Genomic DNA, 18833 nt, shown 5'->3' on the forward strand with positions numbered 1-18833 from the left:
CACGATGAATATGTGTGAATAGTACATGAATAGTATGAATAGACTTCCATCGCTCGCGAGCCAACGAGGGGCGGAGCTCCCGTTAACACGAACACGTGACGCGCTTTTTTCATTAACGGGACCAAGGCGTAATCTCTTGCTCGCGTAACGACCGACAGCGTCATGCGCCTAACGAATGTTTCGCTCACAGCCTTCATTGCCTACATGGCTCATGAATCATGATCTAACGAAGCGCTAGACACTCGGGAGCTCGAGCACGTGGTGTATGACGCGCTCTTTTCGTTAAAGTGACAGGGGCGTAATGTCTCAGTCCAGTTATGATCGAATGAGATGGTTTTCCTAACGAGTGGGTCTACCCACTCGTTAGAGTGTGAAACATCTTCATTTGGAGATTTGCAGAAACGGAATTTCTGCAGAAACGAACATGTATTGCTTCACGACTGTGTACAAAATGACATGCTCCCCCCTTTCATCGTATTTACACCAGTGGTTACATGAGGGCTGCGAGATATTCTCGAGAAGATGCAGATGAAGACGAGAAAGTAGACGAAGAAGTGACAACGACAAGCCATAGACAATCCATAGACAAACAATGCGAGCTATCCAAACAAAATTAAACAACCTCATTGGTCGAAAAGATTGCAGCCTCGTTGGCAGCTGTAGTTCGTTCGTTCGCTTTCAGACATATGTCGGCACAGTTCCCTTAGAAGTCGGCCCAGGACGCACATTCCCCCACCAGGGCGTGAGTTGCCCACATACGTGAGGCCGACAACGGCAAGCCCTATCACCATCACCACCACCACCTGTAGTTCGTTCAGGGCGGTGACATCACAACACGTAAGGGCTCGTAACGAGCACTATAGCCTCAACGAAGAGGCTAGACGAGGAGCAGAGATTGTGCCACAGCAGAGCTTCGATAAGTTCCTTCGTTTCGTTATTCCTAACGAGTCGCTGGCGTTGAAGCTCCCAAACGAAGATGGCGGAAGGATTCTTCGCTTGGGCGATCACACAAGCGGCTAACTGTGCCGCATGGACGTGATGGCGTCAGGATGCCTTTCAACTGTACGAGACAGATTTTGTAAAGTTCTTCAGTCCGCCAAGAAACGCTCTCCGCACCGTTTGTGAGGACTTGCGACCGTGTACTTTACTCCGTCTTGATAGCTACGGGTGTTGTGATGAACAACAAAGGCGAAATAGATGCATATTGTAGTGTTCGAATTGTTCTCTTCAATAGTACAGGGTGTGTGCAGAAAAACGTGACCCGTAGTAACTCGTTGTCTACTTAGCCAAGGAACTTCCGGTGGCGCACGACGGTGTATTTATGCGTGCGAAAGCTACAAAAAACATCCTGGAAACCATAATCAGTGTAAAAAAATAAACAGAGCGCGAAAACATGAACTTCCATGCATTAGAATAGTGCGGTCATGACAGTGCATGGTAGTGCATTTCGGTCTCACGAGAGTTATGTGCAGGCACCGCTAGGGGTACTGCCGATGAGCATCCATGTGGGACATCGTTTCGATTTAGCAGTGCCGTGTATGCCAAAGGCCTTTGGCATACACGGCACTGCGATTTAGGCACCGATAGCTCCCCTAGCGGGACTTGAACACAACTCTCCTACGTCCACCATGTTGCCCTTTCACACACACCCTGTTGTCCACCATGTTGCCCTATTCTGATGCACGGAAGCCGACGTTTTCGTTGTTCCGTTTATTTTTTAAGCTGAGTATGGCTTCCACAATTTTTCTGCAGATTTCGCACGCATAAATGTGCCATGCTGCGCCACCGGAAGTTCGTTAGTTAGGTAGTCATCAAGCTATGTGCCTAAATGCGGGTCACGTTTTTCTGCACACACCCTGTACATTGCGGACATAGTGTTGATGTTGTAATGAACGTGAAGGGCACCGGATTCTGTACATTTCCTGAGATCGATACAATACAATACAATACAATAACATTCTATTGCTTCGCGGTGCTACCACGGAATTAAAACAGTTCACTAACGTTCTGTTCAAGCTCACTGGAAAAACGTTGCACTGCGAATTTATTTTAAGTCTACCGTTTACGAAGCCTGACAGTAAGGCCGCGCGTTGTACTTCCATGCTTGAAGGAAAAATTTACACAAAGTTAATGAAATAAGTGTATACGTTGAGGAGAACGGGCAGCCTCCTCCTCTTTCTTCTTTTGATACTTCTGATACCACTACGTCTTCCCTTTCTGGTCTCGGACTCCCATGTGCCTAGAACTATAAGCACACACCAGTTCTCGTATCATACCTGACCATTCTCACCCGACACCGCCGTCAGAGCAGGAAAATGATTTACAATTTTGGGGGTATTGCTCGACGATTATCCTTACAGTGACGTACATGTTTGTTCATTATTTTCACACGACTATATTGAGACGTATATTGAGCCATATATTGAGACGGAAAGAGAAAGATGATGATGAACGAGCATGGGAACGAACATTGGAACGCAACGAGCATGTATGAGAGCACGAGAATGCGAGCTTTCGGAACAAATGAAACAGTCCTATTGGTCGGAGAAGATGCAGCAGCCTCGCTACAAGTCTGCTGGGAGGTACCCGGGTTCGAATCCCGGTGCCGGCTGTGCTGTCTGGGGTTTTTCCTGGGTTTTCCTCAGACGCTTTCAGACATATGTCGGCACAGTTCCCCTAGAAGTCGGCCCAGGACGCACATTCCCCCAGGGCGTGAGTCGTGACGTTGCCCACATACGTGAGGCCGACAACGGCAAGCCCTATCACCACCACCACCACCACCGCAAGTCTGCTAATCACTCAGGGCGGTGACATCACAACACGTGAGCGCTCGCAACGCGCACAATAACCGCAAAGAAGAAGCTTCACGAGGAGCACAGATTGTGAGCACAGATTGTGAGCACAGCAAAGCACCGATAAAGTTGCTCATTTCGTTAGCCTGAACGAGTAATCCAGAAGATGTCGGTTCGAGTCCTACCAGCTGGCTAACCTTTTCAGTAAGGCAATTTGAGGCTTCGTATGTATTTGTCCCTTCCATGTTGTTCCAGCCTCAGAACATCAGTTCTCCCATGTTCAAAAGTCCCCTTGAGATCGCCGGATACGTGACAGCTCATGCGAATAATGCCGATGTGGAAAATACAGAAACCAAACATCACGGACGGTTGAAGCAGTCATTAGTGATGGTATATATACCCACTAGTTTCTTTCTCCGATATTACCCGATACAGCTTAGCTGTACCAATACGATCGAATCGAGCATCCTGCGCCATACACGACGTTCAAAACATGAATGACAAGTGCATAGCCCCGCAAACGATCAATAAACAACCACTGGTCCAATATAATTTGTGGTTGTGTGGGCGCGGTGACGGGTGGCTTCAGCAAGTAAACATCACCGTTGCAACGCCAATCACAAATTATGATTTTTTTTTCTCTCTCTCTCTCACACACTACGTTTGAGAAACGTAGGGTTTCTGATCCCAAGACAATGTAGTTGCGGGCGCAGTTGCCGCTCAGAATTAGATGCACAGATCCCGTACCGTGAAAACCAACATCCCAAACATTCTGCCCTGCACCACCCCCTCTGAAAAAAATAAAAAATAAAAATAAAAATAAAAATCCTGGATGCGCCCATGGTGGGCGGATACCGTACAGCAGGCTGTTTATGCCGGAAGAAGGCGAGTCCACAGAACTCGCTCATTTTCATTGTTTTTTTTTTCTTTTTTCTTTTTCTTCTCCGTCAAAGGTCATCCTTTGCCATACTGCATGTCATCAATCAAATTTTCCTTTCACCCCAATTACGAGATACGAATCCCCTAAACGTATGCAATGAGTTCAGAATCGCTTTTAGCGGCATTTTCCAAGCTTTTACCAGAGGCTTCAAACCAAAAACCGTAACTATTCCCGATCTGCAGAACCAAAAATAAAATTTAAAAACATATATATATAGAGAGAGAGAAATTATATTCGGCGACCATCATTTTTACGCGTTCTCTCGGGTAAATACCGAAAACGGAGCCTCACAGCGCACGCATCGAGCGTTAGGACAGAGACACGAAACAAACAAAACCTCTATCGCAGCTGAATTGTCTATATACGGTAAAACCACGTGATAAAACTGGATTTTTTTTTGTTTTTTGTTTTTTTCCCTTCCTACCTCGCGTTATTCGGTGGCAGGAAATAATATAAAGGACAGGGAAGGGTGGAGAAGCAGTCGGGTCGCTCTCATTTGCTTGATGGAAGCAGGCGCTGAAATTAAAACAAAACGAAGCGCATATATTCCCACGGGAGGAAGTTTGCCACCATGGGCTGGCTAATATAGCCACATGCATGGGTCATTTGGTGTTCCGGAGGTCAGGCTGAATTCTCGAAAAAAAAAAAAAAAAGACCACTTCGCTTTCTGTCCACACTCTTTGATGTATACTAACAGCGCGAGTATCATGCTCCGCACGGACAGGGTGTTTTTGTATAACGAGTAATGTTCGGTTAATGTCACACGGTGCGCTGCGAGGACATATCGAGTGTCCTATAGCGAGCCCCTGTGCGTACTAACGCAGGTGATTCCCACCGGGGCGGCTTCGTATAGGCACGCTTTAATTTCGTCCGCAGGGCGTGCATTCTTCTTGTGGAAGGGGTTTTCGTTGTCCATATAGCGAAAAATAGGAACATCATGCAGGAAGGAAACAATATCCGTCGTTTAGTATTGCGTGGCGATGGCAGACGACAGCGGACAACACCGTCTGGGGAGAGAGGAGCCGCGCACTGATTTTTCCTCCTCTCTTTTTCTTTCTTCGTCTTCCTTTACTTTTTTTTTATTTTTTAATGGAACGTACAAAGTCGGTCTAGCGTTCGATTGACCCTCTTTTTCTTCGAATAAACTCCCCTCACCGCTTCCCGAATAATGTCGTAGCGGACGGTGCTGACGCTGAACGCCATAACAGAAAGGACTGCCAAAGACGGACCGGTGCGGTCTCACACGTCACTTGCTCAATTCAGAGGCTGGAAACTAGCTACGCGCAATCGCCTTTTTACAAAAGCAAGCGCCACCTGTGCACGCAAGGGATCATGGGAACTTTGAGCGCCTTAGAGAATTACGAGACGGCCAGAGGCGGAGGTAGAAGAAGAACAACAACATTCCCGGTTTGCGCAGCAGGAGCGTCAGCCGGGGTAAACCATAACCGAAGCAGACGACAGAGCAGTGTCCCTCAAAGTTCCCATGCTGCTTTGCGCCGCGCGCGTCTTTCTAAAGTCGTCTATCGGGAGCTCCACGGCAGAATAAAGTCACTTTATAACAGAACGCAGGCCTGAGCGTGATCTAGTGGCCGTGCGTGACACCAGGCCATAAGGCACCGAAAGAAACGATGTATCATAACTTAGTTCGTGTACTTGCCACAATGGCGCTGTTTACGGAACCGTTTAAAGCTTCGCACGCGGACCCACCCCCACCCTTGCAACGCACCGAGAAAATTTCGTACGATATGCCCGCGAGGTACGAGCAGCTGCTACGGTGCCCTGGGCCCAAGTTGTCGAGCCAATTGTGCCACAGTTTGCCCGTGCAAAACGGTCCTTTGTCATTGTCACTGAACCATCGACAATTCGTGACACAAACTGTGTGTGTGTGTGTCTCTCTCTCCCGGAGGTATGTTAGCTGTCCACACCCAGGCCCGCTCGCTGCGTCAATAGGCAACGGGCGGGACAATGTTGCTCGACAAACGAGAGGTTCGTATTCAGCATAATTAACGCCGACGTCGACCTCGTAAATACAACAGTGGTTTTACCTCCGGATTAATTCAACACGTGTGCCGCAGGCTGTTTTTCGTGACAACGAAATTACCGCCAGGTGGCAGTCAATCTGTCCAGATACTATGGGCGTCTTATAAATCTTGAAAATATCTCCTTTATATATCTCTTCAAATATCCCTCTCCTGTTCGCCATTGTTTTTATGTCGCGTTAGCGCCACGAAGCAACAGTAGCTATGAGCAGCGTACACATGTGGAGAGGGTACAGCAAGAAGAGGTGGGGGATAGAGGAGGGGGTTAGTATGCATCCTGGGCCGACTTCAGGGGCAACTGTGCCGACGTTCTTATACAGTGTGACCTAAAGAGACGACCAGAACGGACAACTGACATCTACGATTTAGAGGAAAATCCTCGAGTAGTCCATTGGTACAGCTTGGGAGAAAAGTTTACGGAACACAGCACTGGCGGCGCGTTTCTTCATTGGAGCAGCCCCCTGCTAGCTATCAGCAAAGAGAACGAATGAGAAACTGGATATAATATAAACTGGAAAACCGGAAACTGAAACCGGAAACTGGATAACCGGATATGAAAGGACACCTGTTTGTAGCAATAAATCAGCGCTGTCTTTGTCCCTGTCTTTAGGTCGCGCTGTAGATTCGCTAGAATATTCGCTAGAACATTCGCTAGAATATACTTTTGCGAGCTCCCGCTAGAGGCGCAACCAAAGCTTGGTAGAACCTCAGGCTGCGCCACTTGCCAACGCGGGTCACGGAGAAACATAAATTCGAGACGTCGACAGCTTCAGTCAACCGCTGCAGACAACTTCAAACACGTGGCTTCTAGTGGCTGCCCATGTGTCTCATGAGGGCTTGTCTCCATAGCAACGGCTACCGAGAGCACGATCCAATCAGAAAGGTCATGCTAAGGCCTGTTCTAACAGAGTGCTTCCTTGTGGTTACCTGCAGACCTTCCACAGACGGTCACAGATCCAGATCAAGTCCACCCAGGACCCGCGCACTAGAACTCCGTCCCCCAGTTTCCTGCTGGCTACTTCTGCCACAGCTGCTCGTAAATACTGAGGGACAAAATCAACTGGGGGAAGGCTACATTTTATTCCGCTTTAAATTTATTTAGCGTCCTCGACAAACGCGCATATCTCTTGCACTGAGCGTGCGAAAGTAATATTTTGACACGGCAAACGACATTGGAACGACGAGGATACCGAGAATGGCAGCGCAGAGCACGGAGCTCCAGTGGCCCACCAGCTCCGCGGTGAACATACCGCAGGTCACGCCCATTATCGAGGTCAGTATATTGTACGCGACATAGCACGGTCCTATCACGCGATCAGTGTCCAGGAGTAACCTTTCCGCGTGCTCCGTGGCTCGCTCCAGGAGGCCCAAATAGTAGGAAGAGACCACGGGCGCGACGCGCAGCAAGTGGTCGCTCATGCTGCGGTTGTCACTTTGCCGGCTAAGACTGCGCCACTTGCTCGTCATCCCTCGCAGGACACGACGAGACCCGGCATCCTTGGCCGGTGCGCCCGCTAACACCCGCAGCAGACTCCGCGAGATATTGCGCGAATACTCGACGCCAGCGTTCGCGTCGCGAAAGCGGCCAATCGTGACGAGGCGCGAAGACCTGACGAACGCCTCCGTGTTCGCGACACTGTGCAAGCGCCGGGAGTTCTCTCTCGGCACGGGATGTCCGAGATCCGTGATGGATACGGACTCGTTCTTGCACTTTGTGAGGATCTCGCTGGGAACCAATTTCGCGAACAGCTGCGATCGCTCTCCCGGGGGCCAGAGCCTGGCGAAGGCGTCGTCCACGACGTCCCAGTCCTTCCTCTTGTAAGGTTCGCAGAGGTAGCACTCCGGCAAGGTGGAGTACGCGGTCAGATGAATCGTCATGGGAATGGCCATGGATACGTAGATCATGTAAAGGTACGACGTACCGACGCACAGGTACCCCACGGAGTGGGACACGAAGTTCCTCCGGCTCGGCCTTACGGTGCGGCGGTGGATCAACAACCCGACGACGAGACTCAAAACGAGGGACCCGATGGATACGGAGAGAAGAAACATTAGTGCCGTTAGGAGGGACATCAATATGCGCGAGACGTAATGGTACAATCCGTGCGACTCTTCGAATCTTGACAAGCGCGTCTTCAAGTCATCGATGCTGCGAAGCGTCGTCGCCCCGCCGTCGTCGCTCTCGGCGAGTCGCGATGCGGCTGAGGTCCTCTCCATGAACGCCTTCACTACGCGCCACCTGTCTCCAGCAGTTTCGGCCGCCACTCTATCGACCAGGTCGACGACGAAGGCATCGTGTCTGCGGTGGATGTCTTCGCACTGGGCACCGACGGCCCGTAAGGTCTCGTCTCCCTCTATCAGCTGGGCCAAACGTCTCACGTCGCGCATGCAGCTACGTGCCACCGCGTACATGCTCAAGTTTGGGTCATTCAAAGTTTCCCTCTCGACGAGCCGTCTCAAACCGGGCACGAACCCCGACGCCAACGCTTTCTTCGTGTCCACGTACACGTTGGCGGTCGAGTTCGCCGCCTCCATGACTTCGCTCGCAGTCTCTCGCACGTACGTTCTCAGGTTCGAAAAGACTAATTCGTAGATTTCGGGGGCCTTCGACAAAGGTAGAATCATCTCGTCCCTAGTGCTGATCATGCCCAGAAGGGCGAAGATTAACGTGACGGCCATGGTTATGAGGAATACCGCGTAGAAGGTGTAAGCTTTCATGTAGAAGCAGGTGACGATCTGCGAATTGTCGGCACCGCACTGGCCGCACTGACGGAGCAGGATGGTGGCAAAGAATATCACGACAGATACGCCGAACGCTACCCAAAGAGCGCTCACGAACGCACCGATGTTTTCCTGGTGCCGAGAAATGTAGCCCATGAGCGTCCTGTAGCTCGGGTCCCTGGACATGTCCTCGAAGATCTGCGCATTCTCGGGGCTGTCGGCCAAATGCCCCAAGAGAGCTCTGCCGAAAACCGATGCCACAGTCGAAGAACGATCCGGATGGTATTTGTACGTGATGAATGTGTAGTTAGCCCCGTAATCCGAGGGCGGAATGGCGTCTGCTGGGCGTAAGAGCGCCTGCCACAGCAGAAACCAGGGAATGGTTCGAAAGGCGCTCATTACGTGCACAATTCGGAAGAACGTTGATGATGACAATGATGATGGCAATGATGATGGCGATAACGTGGGAAGATAGACGACGACTTTGGAAGTCGAGGTGTTGTCAAATGTGTTGAGCAAAGCTGTAACCAGTGTGAGGAGAACCTTATAGTCTCATCCCTTCATTCTCACTTGCACCGACCCATTGACCCGTGGCCTTTTGGTTGTGTGCCACACCAGGTAGAAGACGACGAAGAAGCATAGCAGAATGTGTTCACAGTACATTTCTATAACCCAAGTAGTCACTTATTTCAAAAGGGGATGCCCAGAGGAACATTGACAACACTTTCGACTAAAACTAAACAATAAATACATCTGCACAGTATTTAGAAAGTGGGGGTAACAAAGTTAACCACGAGACAATTAAAAAATTGTTCGGGAGCAGAAATTTTGAAGCTATAGGCAGCAGACGAGTTTCTGTTCCGCCTGACGCGGTCATACAAAGCAAAAGACCCCGATCGCGAAGGTGGGCTGGAACTGCGTCTGCATAGCCTCGCATAAATACGTAGATAAAAGCTAGCATACGAGGAGCAAAATAATTTTGTTGTCCCCTACCATTCACGACGGATTATACTATTCACGAGTAAATGCGGTACAGCCAGAAGCCTATCGTGAAATGGCTGGAAAAGGCCAAAGTAGAAAGAAAAAGAAGAAAGTCTGCAAATGACCCTTTTGCGGGTAGCCCTCGACCCAGGTGATCCCAGGTTGCCCTTTCTAAAGAGCCCCACCCACGAGATCAACGTAAAAAGAGAGCACTCAAAAGCACCGCTCCCGCCATCAATCAGCTGCAGCAACAGACGGCGGCGGCGGCAGCGGACGTGACGTCACGTCCGGAAAGCGTGACAGCTAATTTGCTCGTCTCTCGACCAATCAGACAGCGGCTTGACAGGGATGGGATGGCACAGCACGAGGCCACGCGCACGGCCCAAAACATCGTCAGCAAGCATTCGTGACAGAAAATGACATGTAAAAGGAAAAACGGAAAAATTTGATGAAATTACCGCAGCGAAGTAAAAGTGCACGGCATATAGTCTGAAAACACCCCCAAGACCGAAAGCATGACGTCACGATGAACATTGTTCTTGCGACGAAAGCTCACTTTTCAATTCAGTTCAATCCTTCGAACAAAGAGCTTTCATCCACCCTCCTACTATGTACGTAATGACTAAAAAATTCCAGCTATCCGAAAACATTTAGCGTCTTGTACCGCGCACTTTTACTATTTCGACCGGCCCTTCAAACGGTATACGAGAACTTGGAACTGAACGCAACTAAATCAATACATAGCCCTTCCGCTGGAGCTATTCGCTGCTCCACCCACTATTTCAGCTATTTTACGCGAGGAAACTTGGCAGATGAGTGAGGTTGTAGTCCACCCTCTTAATGAGCCCGATGCCGAAACCTCGCTCATCGAGGAGGGGCCGGTCAACTCCCCGACCATTAGCGCGAACGGTGCATGCTGAACGTCGTTTGCACTTCGATCGTGTACCGCAGAGCTCACCCGTACTTAAAATCGGCCGCATCAATCCGCTCATCGAAACCCCAAGGAACCAGAAAAGGGGGGCAAGCGAGAGAGAGCCAGAAAGAACGCAGACGACACAAGTGCAAAGCAGACGATCTCGTCCCATTCCTCGAACGCCGTCAGTGTTAACAGCCGATTTGATCGGAAATGTTTCGGAGACAGTGACTCTGAAGCACAGGTGTCCTACCGTACAGTCCCTGTCCCACGACCTACTACATTATAGCGACCATGTCATAGGCACCCTAATACCCTAATAGACACCCCTTCCCATCGCCGCATTTGGAGGTTAGCGGTGGCGCTACAAACCGGTCCAGGTATTGCGTCCTCAAATACTTTGTACATTAGCTTACATTCGTATCTTTCTACAAGCGGTGGATGTCCCACGAAAGATGCTTCTTGCTAAAGTTGATTATCATCATGATTCTATGCGTTTTCATAGAAGTTGTTGCTGCCGTCTGCTACGGTTGTCGTATACGTTCGCTTCTGCGCGTTCCAAATTCAACTTTCCATTCAAATTTTGAACGCGGCGTTGCAGACGATATCGAAACCAAGTGAACAAGTGAAACTGAATGCAAAGGACTATACTGTGCGAAGTCGTCTGCAACACCGCGTTCGACCGTGTCGCCATCTGACGGATGGTGCTGAAACACAGGTGTAGCCGATTGGAAATGTTAGCCAGCGGCGTTTTTTTAATTTTCACGGTTTATCCGCAGAGAAACAGACCAAGTGTCACAATCGACATAAAATTTTGGGGCATAATACGTCCTCTAACATGTACTTTAGCTTCCCGACACTGTTTCTGTCTTCGTTATAAACCCCGAAGTTTATCTTGGCGAGCCCTGATGATCTCGCTGACCCAGTGTTGTACGTAGCGCCGTTACTAGTAGCGGCGCTACCGTATCCGTTACTTTTTTCGGTAGCGGAGTAGAGATCGCGCTACGTTTTTAAACTGGTAACGAAAGAAGTACTTCCGCTACAAATTTGCGGTAGCGCAATCTTTGAGCGCTACCGCTACTTTCCGAGCTGGGGTTCGCGACAACTCGACTTCGACCTATCATCAAACCTCCACTCTGCCTGCCTTCGATCAAGCTGCCCGATATCACAACTCATTCTGGGAAGACCGGGCAAATTGCCGAAAGGAGGGCACAGAGGCCGTTATCTTACAAAGAGGATGTGTCCTCCACGTGTTCCCTATTTGGGATGAACCTTCTTGAAGATTTGGTGCGTTGTCTGCAAACTGACGTCACTCCATTCTGGAGCCGTCGTCGCTAGCTATGAGTCATGACATTCCACATGACATTGCACCACGTGTGCTCAGGTGCTTGACAGTTGCCATTTCTTGTCCGCTGCAATGGAGGGACCATGGCCTGCTACAGTACAAAACAGTAGCGTGGTGTTCAGATGTCTACTATGCGCCTCGGTGGGAAAGCTTTATCTGTGCGTCAAGGAAGTCAACGTCCAGTTTGAAAAAGCACACCATGGTATGTTTACTAACTTCTCGTTCCGGTAAATCCGAGTTATTTTTGTGACAAAGCTGCTGAGCCTTTTATCGGTAGACTTGCTTTGTGCTTTATTTGCTTTAGAGGAAGAGAAAAAGATATGCAGGATACCGAGTAGGCTTTAGTAAATCTGTAAAAAAACGGTTTTCAAAATTTTAGCCTTCAGGCAACCTACGTGTAACCTCCATTGGACGTCGATTTATTATTTTGAGATATTGTTTTATTTTATTATTTTAAGACATTTGAAGTACGTCATCAACGATACTGTTTGTTTCTTTCCTAAAAAGTATCGCGTTACTTTTTACGGGTAACGGTAGCGGTATTCCGCTACTTTTAGGTACGTGTAACGATATCGGGATTTCGTTACTTTTTGCTCAGGTAGCGCGTATCGGTATTGCGCTACCTTTTTCGGGTAGCGGGTACAACACTGCGGCTGACCAGACCGACGTGTTGCGCCCCTAGCGGATCGTGTGGACGGGCTCCTCATAGGGGTTCCCCATGGCGAAACGGCGAGCTCTTTATCCACCACCATCGGTATAATCTATATATAGTAGGTCGTGATCGGTCCATAAATGACAGCGCGCCGGATGGACGCAATAATCATTGCAAACGTCACCAAAACCTTTTGTCACCCAACTACACAGCTCCACACACACACAGAACAAATGCCAGTCATGTAAAAAGTATGTCTTACCATGAAAGGTGTATCCATCGCAGACAGTTTCCTTTTTCCCGTCATAACCTTTGTAGCTCTGTGACGTACTTGCTTACCAGATGCACCAAGTCCGAAGCTCGTCAGGATATGTCAGTACATTCAAATCCCAGACGGGACGCGCTTTTACCAAAACGGCCGAAACAGTTGCCGCGCAAGCTCGAAGGACCGACCAAACGGTAAACGGTACGCTTATGATTACTCGAACTCTGTTATAGCGAACGCGAATGTAAAGCGATCCGATCTTTCAATGTTATTGGGTGTTAGAGGCTTTGTGCTTGCCTGCTGTTGTGTACCAGCCTCAGCTTCGCATAGAAAAAACAGAAAAATAAAAATAAAAAAATAAAAAAAAACGAAGAAAAAGGCGGATTCGAAATTGGCGGGACAGGCAACACGACCGACGCGCCCGCAAGCGCCCGCTGACGATAAAGACGCTGATCTGAAGCCGATGACGACACACCCGTGGGCGAAACGTCCCATGTAAGTAACGTTGGGGTACATAATGCTTATAAAGCTTTGGAGGCTGGTTTTGTACGACAACGTTGTAGCGAACTCCAAGTATAACGAACTTGTTCTTCCAATATGAGTGTTAACTTCTCAGAACGTGCTCTGTTTCTGATGAACACCAGAAATGATGATCATTTAAATTATAACAATGGGCAAGGAATTCCGTAGAGCTACATATCGGGGCATGGTCACAAAATGCATGAACATTCCCTGAGAAAAAGAAGCTTACCTAGCGGCAAGGTTAGGAGCCAAGGGGGGTGGACACCATCGTCAGGGGTTCATTGGAGATGGTGGCTGGTCAACCGCTGGCCAGCTAGCGCCCACACTTCCATTCTGCTGCAGACGATGTGCAACTACGAGAAAAAAAAAAAAGAAAAAAAGGGCGGCTATTGATTGATTGCACTCATGATGGCCATCATGGACAGTATCCACCACTACATGACGGAGAATGATGCGTGTGATGTACAATGATGAGCAACGATGTGATCGGCGACGACGAGGCAAGGCCGTCCATATCCTCATCTCACCCTCGTGAGGACACAGGAGGCCGAGCAAAAATGCACAGACATCTGCCTGTACAGTGCTCCCTTATTCATTCCGTCAGTGCGAGTACCCAATTTGATTTTTATTCGCTACACGTAGCTTTTGAAGGATTGAAACCAGGCCGTAGACGCCAATACAATTTGGTCGTGCGGTACAAGTTGCCCAGGCACATCGTCCACCACGGGGGGCGTCAGGTTTCAGCACGGGCCGACCAGGGATTTTCATCTCGAGGGGGGCCCATATCTGCTAGTTTTCTTGCGTTTTTTTTTTTTTTTGTTCCTTTCTGATCCGTATTTCGGGGGAAGTATTAGGGGTGTGTGCTGGGCACGACATGTTAGATTATAGCGACCATGTCGAGACACATCGAGACACAGGTCTCGTGGAATTTGCTATACTGCCAGTTATTGCGGAAACAACCATTTTGAAACGACGTAGTCAAGAGCAAAAGTCAACAGATAATCCTTCCGCAATGGATCTTTTTCACACTTGCGTCATACTGTATCCTAGCGGCTGCCCAGCGAAACACGATCGGCGCACGCCGAAGCACAGCCGGCCAATGCAGCCTGAGCAATTGAGTATGTGGGGAATCCTCTTCGGCGCCGTCAGGGTCACCGAGCATGCGCAGAAGCATTGCGAAAAAGGTCCGTTGAACCCAAAACGAACACAACAGAGAATAGTGTGAAGTAAGCCTAATCGAAAATCGCTCAGCCATGCTCGGCAGTTCTGTTGGTGTTTCGTCGTCGGCTACGTCTCGAGAATGTCACTACATGACAGTTCCGCTGCTAGCCGACCCAAGTCAAGCCAAAATGGGCAAGCCTGTACGTCGCGCTTCCGTAGTGTTTTATGTCACTTATGGAAGATGCTTCCCCTAAGGAAAGATGTTCCATGTTTTGCGGCCTATGTTTCCACACTCCTTGTATCTATATTTCGTAATGCGAGACTTTTTCGTTGCATTATCCGTAAGCGATCGGCGCAGACGACGATTACGAGCAGACGTCTTCTGCATCGAAGATCGAAAGACGCAGAAGACGGCGCCGCCTGGCTATATAATCAAATCGAAACCGAAAGCGAAGTAACATCGTCTAGCGAGGTACTTGGGCGAGCGCAGCGGCGTCTAGTAAAATGTGGACAGGTCAAGAACTTGAAGAAACAGTTGTCTTCGTATAGGTTTTTAGAAAGCGGCAATTTTTGTATTTTTGTCCTTCCAGTGACTAGACTGGACATCCGACCTGCATCAAAAGTGATACGGCACGGTCATTGCACTCTACTCTTCAGCGCCGAGAAAACAAAGCAGACGATGGCATTGAAATTGGATAGGCATTAGAATGGTACAGCCATTGGATTGGCTTTGCTAATCAAATGCACGGAGTTCAGATGTACATCGGTCGTAGTTGTATTTCTGCTCCACGACAACACCCAACGAAAAGGTTGACTAGGCTGCAGGAAACGTTTAAAGTACACAGTTTCATTCGGATGAGATACCGTCCCGTAGTTTCGTTATAATCGAGTTCGTTATAACCGAGACGCAACACGCGTGCCGGGTCGACCGCGCACAACTATGTTCCTCAGTGACGTTCCTCACACATTCAACACGACATTGTTCTCTGTCGTTTTGCTTGTTTTTCGTCTGTTTAGCGTGCGTCGTCCTCCCTTGACGCGCATGCGCTTTGTTTCACTCGAACATGATACACCGGTACACTGTTGTAAGCAGTAACGCTGTAACCGATACGGGCTTCAATATCCTGCCTCTTATGTGCGTAGCCCGTATAGCTCCAGTTTCGCGTGCAATAACCTCACTGGTAGTTTTATCAGAGCACTACAAAAGGAATTATCTCTCTTGGCTCGGCGAAGGTTTCTTGTTCGTACGGTCACCCCCCGTGCTTGTTCACGTTAGGACACAAAACTGCGACCAATCAGAAAGCAACAAGCAGCATCCTTCACCAATCGAACGGTATGCCACTAAATAAAAGCGAGCACTAAAGTGGGCTCTAAAAAAAAAAACTAAACTGACAACGGGAGCAGCCAATGAGTAAGCTCGCTTTAAACAAACATGTAATCAACTTTGCCTGCCTCATAGAACTGGACCTGAGTCAGAAGATATTTCTGTCTGCCTCTCCTCGTTCCAACCCAGCTGGTTGACACTGAGCACTGAGTCTGACCACTTTTCATCACTTCCCCCTGAGTATAGCTTTGCGGGGCACCTAAAACTCAGCAATTTTTGTGAATGCTTGGTATTCTTCAGTACTAATGTCACACATTTTTACTGCAGACACAAAATTCTGCACTGTGCTCACGCATTTTATTGCAATTTAAGCATTCTCGACAAAAGTTATTGTATTCGGAGCATTGTAGCTGAATAAAACATTCTTTTAGGCTCATTGGTCAATTGAGAACGTCATGTTTAAAAGCGCAAATATTCTCAATACTAACACACAGAATATTTATCTTATTCATTTAGTCCCACGAGTGATGGGAAACAGATACAAAAAGTCACATAACGTGACTTGACCCCTAGCGCTCTGCAGTGTGGTTGTGTTGTGTTAGTTATGAATTTTAGTATAAATTTTTATGGATTTAGTATGGATTTTTAAATGTGATGTACAGTCACAGTCCTTGCTGGAGTGACAATAGTGTCTGTGATGTTTCTGAAAAGTAACAGGGTGCATCATGGAGTTCCTATCTCGCCTTTCGACTGCCCGTCAATTGTGTGGGCTCTTCAGCTTTGTTTTGTTGCTAATACAGACAATACGTACAGCCGGTTACTCATTAGCATCGATATCAACATGGTGTCCCACACCTCTTGCTAGGGGACCTTGACTGCATATTAAGTTATGTGTGTACATTTGATAAAACAATAAAAATTAACAAATGCAATTAAAATTAACAAAATTCGATAAAAATTAAGAAAATGTCATAAAAATTAACAAAATTCGATAAAACTTAACACAATGAAATGAAGTGAAAACCAAAATGGCATAACGCGTTAAACCGTTAAAATTAATCAATACTAACACAGAAGAGTAATGATAACGCTTTCCTCGCCAGCATTTATAGTAACGCGTCACACTGTAACGCAGACAAAAAAAATTTCTCTTGTGCGCAACAAAGAATGTTGGAGAAAATGTGCTGAACATCGCGGAGAAAATGCAACGACTGCAACATGCCCCCTTAGATGGTAAGAAGAGGCTTTGTAACATGTATAAAAGGCTACTGGGTATGACATTAATAGAGAAAGCGTGAAGAATTGTTTGGCTGGCCTTGACCACTGACAGGGGCTTTCAGTGAAATGGAACAGGAAGCTACCCACTCAGACAAATCAATAGTGATGAACCCTGGAGCTTCCAAAGCAGGCTGGCCACAAAAATGTACGGGACACCCACTGTCCCCGTACAAGCCGCAAAGTGTTTTTTTTGCAACGACTGCATTCTGTGCAGAGTGTCATCCACGAGCAATAAACCGCATGCATACTGAACTGTGGGTTGCACTTTAGTTTAAGCCAATTAACTAAAATGCAATGGTTCAATAATAATATAATTCGAGCATTCTTTTCTTATTTTATGCGGCAATGGAAAGTGGCCGTGACAGCGGTAACTTCTTAAGATTCTGTCTATGCATTATATCTTGCAAAGTCGTGCCAGTTCTTTCTTTTTTTTTTTTGTAGTTTCGATGTACGTGCTGTGCATCTTTTTGCACTACATGATTTACAACCTGTATCTGTACCATAATTCCACTATCATTCAGGCTGTGTGGCTCATTGCTATGCATTTTTTTACAACTCATCTTTGCACTTCGGTGCTTCAAACGTAGCTATATTCCGGAACATAACAGATGTGTGGTTCAGAAATGCTGAAATCAACAACTGCGATCAACAAGGACAGTCACTGCACAGAGTTAAGCTGCCCCCAATAACATAAAAAAAAACCAAGCGTGGGCAACACAGAAACAGCAGTTTCAGTGTGGTGGAGGTTTTTTCATTGTCAGATACAGGTCCAACAAAAAAGTTGATTCCTGACATTTTTCGAGGCATTTAGCAGAAGAACAAAAGAAAAAAAAGAGAAAGCAGAGCTCGCAGCTGGAACATGACAAATACAATCTAGCAATAAGCTCACAACAGCAGACAGCCTTATTCATTACCTCGCTAAATGGTGACAGATCGTGATGAATTCAATTCTTTACGTTTGAAGGCTAACAAAAATGTACATTTCGCGTGATGTACCGTCGAGCAATTTACTCGGGCGAACGCGACTTGTTTCATAAGCACGAAACGCGCGTTACATAAAAGGAGCGGAAACAGTCTAGGTATTATTATATGCTGCTTCATCTTCCTTCCCCAGAAGAGCCGGATTTGCGTAAACATCCGTCGGAACGAAGTTTCGCACCGAAATCCGCCGGTTTGAGTAAACTTTGGCCGCGCGACAGTTTTGCATTGTGAACAGAGAGGAGACCGGATAGCTGGGCCGCGCATCGAGTAGCCCACTCACCGGAAGCCTATCTGTGCGATAGACCCCTTCTCGACGGCTCATTTAATAAGCACAACGACGTCATCTGATCTGACAAGACCTGTGCACGGTCGCGAGTGTCACAAAGAATAGACAGGATATTGATTTTGGCCGAATGACAGAGTACGCTACCGAGACAAAATGACAGATGCGACGCTGGGCCAATGGGGCTCATGCAAGCGCAGCTCAATGCGGGCAGTAGTGCTCGCTAAAACCGCACTCCGCGACATTTACGGGCGGGTTTTGACGAAATTTGCGCCGCATTATCGAGATTAGGCCTAGAAGTGAGTTCTCTAGCAGTGGTTGGAGATCGTCTCGGCTCGTGCGGGTAATGCAAGCAGGGCATATCGGAACTAGTGATGCATAGAGCGTGGAGGAGGATTAGGATGCGCGAGCCGGCACCGATAACCGCTGTGCGCGTGAGGAACATGGAAGTTGCGAGGAAATCTTGTTTACTTACTTGTGGGAAAGCTACATGAAGATACAAGGCAACGAAAATCGCGAAGGCGCTGACGATCTAAGGTTTTGTTCCGGAGACAAAAAGAGGGCGCGACTAACGGCGCATATTGTGTCTATGTGCGCAGCTGGTTTCGAATTTAGAGGTGATGTTAAATGTTTACG

At 48.0% G+C, this 18833-nt stretch overlaps 1 protein-coding gene across 1 annotated transcript in view; it reads right to left on the reverse strand.

Annotated features, from left to right (window-relative positions):
- The window catches only part of LOC135398891 (neurocalcin homolog), a 40937-nt gene extending 22177 nt beyond the window's left edge, over positions 1 to 18760 (reverse strand). Inside the window, exons 1-2 of the mRNA XM_064630430.1 lie at positions 18673 to 18760; positions 13400 to 13523 (exon numbers count right to left, since the gene is read on the reverse strand). The gene's annotated coding sequence lies outside the window, so the exon portion shown is untranslated. The remainder of the gene's footprint in view (positions 1 to 13399; positions 13524 to 18672) is intronic.
- Positions 18761 to 18833: the final 73 nt, after the last annotated feature.

The sequence above is a fragment of the Ornithodoros turicata genome, chromosome 6 (genome assembly GCF_037126465.1).
Source record: "Ornithodoros turicata isolate Travis chromosome 6, ASM3712646v1, whole genome shotgun sequence".
In the NCBI taxonomy this organism is placed as follows: Eukaryota; Metazoa; Arthropoda; class Arachnida; order Ixodida; family Argasidae; genus Ornithodoros; species Ornithodoros turicata.